The 7,516-nt window shown below is 41.3% G+C and overlaps 1 non-coding gene across 1 annotated transcript; it reads right to left on the bottom strand.

The window, feature by feature from the left end:
- Positions 1–859: 859 nt before the first annotated feature.
- Positions 860–966, bottom strand: LOC140815008 (small nucleolar RNA R71). Its single transcript, XR_012114236.1, has one exon. It is a non-coding gene; the product is annotated as a small nucleolar RNA R71 (small nucleolar RNA).
- Between the last annotated feature and the right edge of the window lie 6,550 nt (positions 967–7,516).

Raw genomic sequence — 7,516 nt, 5'->3', positions numbered from 1 at the left:
ATTTGATTTTCTTGCATTTTAGTAGTTATAACACAACAAATCACCTTTCGTCGCTAAAGTTTTAATAACTAAAATAATAATTGTTAAATACAGTCCTCAGCGGAACGATACTCGTATTCACATACACTATACTATTACTTGACATCGTGCACTTGCGATTACATTTTGAGCATACAAAATCATATTTTCTTGGGAAATTCATAGTGCAAGTTTTGCTCGATCAAGTTTTTGGCGCCGTTGCCGGGGACTGTTAATCTACAATTATATTTTTAGTTATTTCCTTTAGTGTATTTTATTTTTATTGAACTAACACTACATATTTTAATTCAGATATCTCTTCCGGTGCATGCCAAAGTCACTTGACTTGGAGCTTGAGTGTGACCCTGAAATTGAAAGGACTTTCCGCAGGCGAAGACAACAGCAAAGACTTAATGAACTAATGGAGAGGCACGAACAAGAGCAGGAGGCGGAGCGCCAAAACGAGAGACGAATTGAGATGCCACGCCGCATACCCATGTTAGAGTATGCCCAGCCTTCTTTGGATGGTGCACGCCCCAGCATTGTGAGGCCGATTGTGCGGGCAAACCAATTCGAAATCAAACCAGCCATTATCCAGATGATTCAGAACACCGTCCAATTTGGAGGAACTGCTGTGGACGATCCAAACACACACATTTGCGTGATACTTTTAAATTTAATGGAGTTTCTGATCATGCTGTTAGACTGCGTTTATTTCCTTTCTCTTTGCGTGATAAAGCTAAAGCTTGGTTGAATTGTTTACCTGTAGGTTCGATAGCTACATGGGAGGACATGGCGAAGGCGTTTCTCATCAAATACTTTCCTCCATCGAAGACCATGAAGCAGCAGGGCAGACATCACAACATTTGCTCAGTTCGATCAAGAGTCACTATATGAGGCGTGGGAGCGTTTCAAAGATCTATTACGAAGATGCCCACATCACGAGTTGCCACTTGGGTTAGTCGTTCAAACCTTTTATTACGGTTTGCTTACTCCTAACCGTACTATGATAGATGCTGCTGCGTGTGGGAACCTTTTGAGGAAGACTGCGGAAGAAGGATATGAGTTGTTGGAGGAGATGCCTGCTAGCAGCTATCATCCTCAATCTGACAGGAACAACCAGCGGAGAAGTGCCGGAGTTCACCAGGTAACTGATTTTTCTGTTATTACTGCACAACTTGACGCTTTAAACAGGAAAATAGACGGCTTGAACGTGGGTGGCACGGCTATGCGTCTTCAAGAGATATTCTGTGAGAAGTGTGGAGGGGAACACTATGTGAAAGATTGTCAAGATGGAAATCCCTTCTATGTGCAAGATGAGGCACCGGTGAATCAAGTGGGAGTCCAAAACCGCCCAAGGATTGACCCTTACTCGAACACATATAATCCTGGGTGGAGGCAACATCCCGACTTCTCATGGGGCGGTCAAAATAGTCATAATAGGCCGCAAGGAGGACAACAATATGGGAAACAACCGATGTACAGATCCGATCCTCCTAGAGAAGAAAAGTCCAACTTGGAACAAATGATGTCTAAGTTTATCTCATCCACTGAAACTCGACTCCAAAACCAAGATGCATCAATAAAGGGGCTCTAGAATCAAATTGGACAGTTGGCCAAAATGATAGCAAGTAGAGAGCCGGGCACCTTGCCAAGTAATACCGAGACTAATCCAAAAGAGCAAGTAAAGGCCATTGAGTTGAAGAGCGGAAAAGTTTTGGAGCCTAGAGAAAAAGAGAAAAGCCAAGTACCGGATGAACATGCTGCGACGTCTCAAGGTAAGTCATCTAACTCTACACCAGCACTCACTGCACAACCTAAGATTGTTATCCCTCCACCTTTTCCTGTAGCATTAAAAAAGGCAAAACTAGATGCACAATTCAGTAAGTTTTTAGAGGTGTTTAAAAAAATGCATATTAATATTCCTTTTGCCGATGCTTTGATGCAAATGCCTAGTTATGCTAAATTTTTGAAGGACATCTTAGCCAACAAGAGAAAATTGGAGGATCACATGACGGTAAATTTGACCGAAAGTTGCTCTGCCTTGGTGCAAAACAAAATCCCACCGAAACTAAAAGACCCAGGGAGTTTTTCTATCCCTTGCATGATTGGTGATGTATTTTTTCGTAAAGCATTGTGTGACCTTGGTGCAAGTATTAATCTTATGCCTCTATCTGTTTTCAGGAAACTCGGATTAGGAGAGCCTAAGCCGACGAGGATGTCCTTGCAACTGGCTGACAGGTCTGTCAAGTACCCCCGCGGAGTGATTGAGGATGTGCTAGTAAAAGTGGACAAATTCATTTTTCCTGCAGACTTCGTGGTGCTCGACATGGAAGAGGATACAGAGAGGCCTCTGATTTTGGGGAGACCATTCCTTGCAACTGGCAAGGCACTTATTGATGTGCAAGAGGGAAAGTTGAGATTGAGAGTGGGCGAAGAAGAGATTACATTTGATGTTTTTAATGCACTTAAGCACACACTGCATTCTGATAGTTGTTTTCGAATTGATGCTTTTGACTCTCTTGTATCCAACTATGTGCAGGATGCTCTTAAGGACCCTTTGGAGGCCACTATCAACACTGAATTGGGAGAAGAGGAGTTAGATGAAGAAAGAGCTGAAATTGTGGCACACTTTAATGCCAACCAACCATGGAGAAGGCCAATGAGGATGTGACTGGAGGATCTAGGAGAACGAAGAGATTTGACACCTCAAAGTTCAAGCATCGAGGATCCACCAACGCTTGAGCTGAAGCCGTTGCCTCCACACCTTATTGTACGTATACTTAGGTGAGAATAACACTTTACCTGTCATTATTTCTGCTGCTTTGACAGATGTGATGGAGGACAAGCTGTTGGAGTTTTGAAAGCGCACAAGGGTGCATTTGCGTGGAAGGTGGCAGATATCAGAGGAATAAATCCATCCGTCTGCATGCACAAGATCTTGATGGAAGAGAAGTACTCACCTCTCGTGCAACCTCAAAGACGATTAAATCCAAAGATGCAAGAGGTAGTAAGAGCTGAAACAATTAAACTTCTCGACGCAGGTATCATCTATCCTATATCTGATAGTGCATGGGTAAGTCCTGTTCAGTGTGTGCCAAAGAAAGGTGGGATTACTGTTATCGCAAATGAAAATAATGAATTAATACCCACTAGGACTGTTACGGGATGGCGTGTGTGCATTGATTATAGGAAATTGAATGATGCTACCCGTAAAGACCACTTTCCCCTTCCTTTTATTGATCAAATGCTTGAGAGGTTAGCGGGTCATGAGTTCTATTGTTTTTTAGATGGGTATTCCGGGTATAACCAAATCATGATTGCGCCCGAGGACCAAGAGAAAACCACTTTCACTTGTCCTTATGGCACTTTTGCTTTTAGACGGATGCCATTTGGTTTGTGTAATGCCCCTGCCACTTTTCAGCGATGCATGACTGCTATATTCCATGATATGATTGAAACTTTTCTTGAGATATTTATGGATGACTTCTCGATTTTTGGCTCGTCTTTTGATGATTGTTTGCAGAATCTGCAGGTAGTGTTGAGAAGATGTGAGGAGACAAATTTGGTGCTTAATTGGGAAAAATGCCACTTCATGGTACAAGAGGGAATTGTCCTAGGGCACAAGGTTTCGGGGCACGGCATAGAGGTGGATAAGGCCAAAGTTGAAGTTATCAAGAACTTACCACCTCCGGCGTCCGTAAAGGGAGTTAGAAGCTTTCTAGGCCACGCCGGTTTTTACCGACGTTTCATCAAAGATTTTTCTAAAGTTGCAAAACCTTTATCTTCTTTACTCATGAAAGATGTGCCTTTTGATTTCAATTCTGATTGTTTGCAGGCATACGAGAAGTTGAAAGAGCGCTTAGTGACGGCTCCTATCTTGGTGGCACCGGATTGGGATCTACCCTTCGAGATCATGTGCGACGCCAGTGATACTGCGGTAGGTGCTGTCCTCGGACAAAGACAAAACAAGGTATTTCACACCATATACTATGCAAGTAGGACTCTAGATGAAGCACAATTGAATTATGCCACCACCGAAAAAGAGTTACTTGCAGTAGTGTTTGCACTTGACAAGTTTCATGCTTATCTTGTTTTGTCGAAAGTAATTGTGTTTACTGATCACTCTGCCCTTAAATATTTACTTGCAAAGAAAGATGCAAAGCCACGCTTACTTCGGTGGATTTTATTATTGCAAGAATTTGATGTGGAAATAAAATATAAGAAGGGTGTTGAGAATGTGGTTGCAGATCATTTGTCTAGATTAGAATTTATCAGTAATGATTGTGTGACTGATGCGATTAATGATTGGTTTCCGGATGAGCAGTTGTTTGAGGTAAAAAATTGTCCATGGTATGCAAATCTTGCGAATTTTCTTGTTACAGGCTCACCTCCCCCAAATCTAACATTTCACCAAAGAAAGAAATTCTTTTCGGACGTGAAATATTATTTTTGAGAGGAACCTTTCTTGTTTAAGATTTGTGCAGATTCTATGATTCGGAGATGTGTGGCGGAGGAAGAGATGGGATCGATTCTTACTCATTGCCATGACCGTGAGGTAGGTGGTCACTTTGGACCAACGAGGACGGCATCTAAGGTACTCGAATGTGGCTTTTATTGGCCAACCCTCTTTAAAGATGCTCGTTCTTATGGGCTAGCATGTGATAAATGCCAAAGGACAGGTAACATCTCTAACCGTCACGAAATGCCTTTATATAATATCATTGAGTGTGAGGTTTTTGATGTGTGGGGAATAGATTTCATGGGACCGTTTCCCAGTTCTTTCACGAAAAAATACATTTTGGTGGCGGTGGATTATGTGTCTAAGTGGATAGAGGCGGAAGCATACGCCACTAATGATGCTCAAGTGGTTCTAAAATTTTTGAAGAAAAACATTTTTAACCGCTTTGGAACACCACGAGCAATCATTAGTGATGGTGGCACTCATTTTTGCAACAAACTCTTTGAAAAACTTTTAAGCAAATATGGTGTCACACATAAGATCTCTACCCCTTATCACCCCCAGACGAGTGGGCAAGTTGAGGTGTCTAACCGAGAGATAAGGCGAATTTTGGAGAAGGTGGTAGGTGTCAGTAGGAAGGATTGGTCGGTGAGATTAGATGATGCTCTTTGAGCATATAGGACTGCTTTCAAAACACCAATAGGCACGACACCGTACAGATTATTGTTTGGTAAAGCATGTCACTTACCTGTAGAGTTAGAGCATCGCGCATATTGGGTAACCAAAGCACTAAACTTTAACTTTACTGATGCAGGTGAACGACGGTTGCTTCAACTAGATCAATTGGAGGAGTTCCGAAATCTGGCCTATGATATTGCATTGTCATACAAAGAGAAAACAAAGAAGGCTCATGATAAGAGGATCATCGAGAGAGAATTCAAAGAAGGCGAAAGTGTCCTACTCTACAACTCCCGGTTGCGACTATTTCTCGGGAAATTGAAGTCACGATGGTCCGGTCCATTCGTGATCTCCAAAGGTTTATCCATCGGGAGCTGTAGAATTGAAAGATGGGAAGGATGGGGAATTTACGGTCAATGCCCAGCGACTGAAGCACTACATGGGTGGCACAATTGAGCCGCAACTTGGAATCACTCGGTTCCAAGACACGCCGAACTGAGACAGACCGACAGTCTAGCTCTCGACGATAAATTGAGAACTTACTTCTTTTCCCTTCTCTTGCATTTAATTTCATTTTCTTTTTCTTTCGTGTCAGCATATTTTGTTTTACTGTTGTTTTATATATATATAAAAAAAAGGTGGAATGTGAATTTTTCCCGAGAACTCGGCGCTCGGGCGGTAATTTATTACCGCTCGAGCGCGAAGCTAATACAGAAGTCCAGAGAGCTTGGCGCTCGGGCGGTAATATTTTACCGCTCGAGCGCGAGCTTTTGTCTCTACTAACTTTTCCCCGAGGACTCGGCGCTCGAGCGGTAATATTTTACCGCTCGAGCGCGCAGCCTTTTAAAGCGCAGACCCCCTTCCTCATTCCGGTTCCAGTATGATTACTCTCAGCACGGGGAGGCCGCAGGAGTGCCACCGCCGGAGCAGGATGAGGATGACACTTGATCAGGGGAGTTTCCTGTTTCCCCTATTTCGCAATTTTTTCCCTTTACCGCTTTTCTGTTTTTCTTTCTTATCATTGTTTCCGTCTAGCATGTTTATTAGCTTTCATGTTTATTTAGTCTGCATTTGTGTTTGCATATTTGTGTTTGCATTTCTGTGTTTGCATTTACATTCATGAGTTGTTTTGTTGTTAGTGTTTGTTTCGTTTTGTGCAATGAGGGCATTGCACAACTCTAGTATGAGGGGGTGGGTAGATTGTCATGTTTGTTTAGTTCATTTTTATTATCCTTTATGGTGAGAAGACATACTTTATGAGCCAATGATGATGGTGAATTGATAGTACACAAAAGTATTGATTGGGTCATTTCATGAACGGTACTCTTGATTGTTAAAACATGAATTTTGGCACAAAGTTTGAACTTTCTGAGCACACATGTGTGGGGACTATAAGTTTGTAGGAATAATGGTGAGATTTGAAAGTTTTGTGTGGTTAACTTGAAAGGAACCATTTATGAGTTGATTTAGCATGTAAACCCGTGAAAATAAGTCGCTAATTGGGACCTCGAATGAGAAAATTTGTTTTGCCTTGAACTTTACATTTACCTCCTTTCCAATGCACTAAATTAAAATGTCATACTCCTAACCAGCTGTAATCCAAATATATATATTCTTAGCTTAGGGAGTACATGTGTGAAAATTGTGCATTCAAAAAAATAAAGAAAAAGAAAAAGAAAAAAGGAGATGTAATGTGGGGACCCGGACGCTAATCATCTTCTTAATCATCGTTGGGATTTAATTATCAGTTCTCATAAACAGGGTCTAAAAATATTTTTTCTTTTTAAAATGTAAATGCGGAAGGTAATGGAATCTAAATAACATACATCTCTGTATAACAACTACAATTCAATAGAAAAGTACAATACTGTACAACCTAAGTCTAAGGTTTAGTTACTAAGTTCAAGTAACAAAACAAGTCTACAGTAAGTCCGGAATCACCACGCTATCTAGTCCAGCCTCTTTCTCATCTTGACCCTGATCCAGCCCCACCTGTTGTCATGCACACATACAAAAACAAGACAACAGCCGGATAACTCCGGTGAGAATAAATCCCAGTATAAAACATGGTAATCATGTATACAAACAATCTAAATCATAAAACATGCTATCATGAACATATTCAAAGTAATAGACTTCATAATCTATGAAATCAATTCAAAATAAGCATGCAACTCAATTCAGATAAACATGCAATTTAAATTAAATCATACAAACATGCTATCATACTGAAAGCAAGAAACAGACTATGAAACCACATCTCTAAACACATGCGGTTCTAGTCAATTCATGTCTAGACTCGACTCAACTATAACTCTAGGGATCCCGGTATGAATAAGACGTCAATGACTGTCACCT

The sequence above is a fragment of the Primulina eburnea genome, chromosome 1, assembly GCF_022965805.1.
Source record: "Primulina eburnea isolate SZY01 chromosome 1, ASM2296580v1, whole genome shotgun sequence".
In the NCBI taxonomy this organism is placed as follows: domain Eukaryota; kingdom Viridiplantae; phylum Streptophyta; class Magnoliopsida; order Lamiales; family Gesneriaceae; genus Primulina; species Primulina eburnea.
This window is presented reverse-complemented; position numbering and strand designations above follow the sequence as displayed.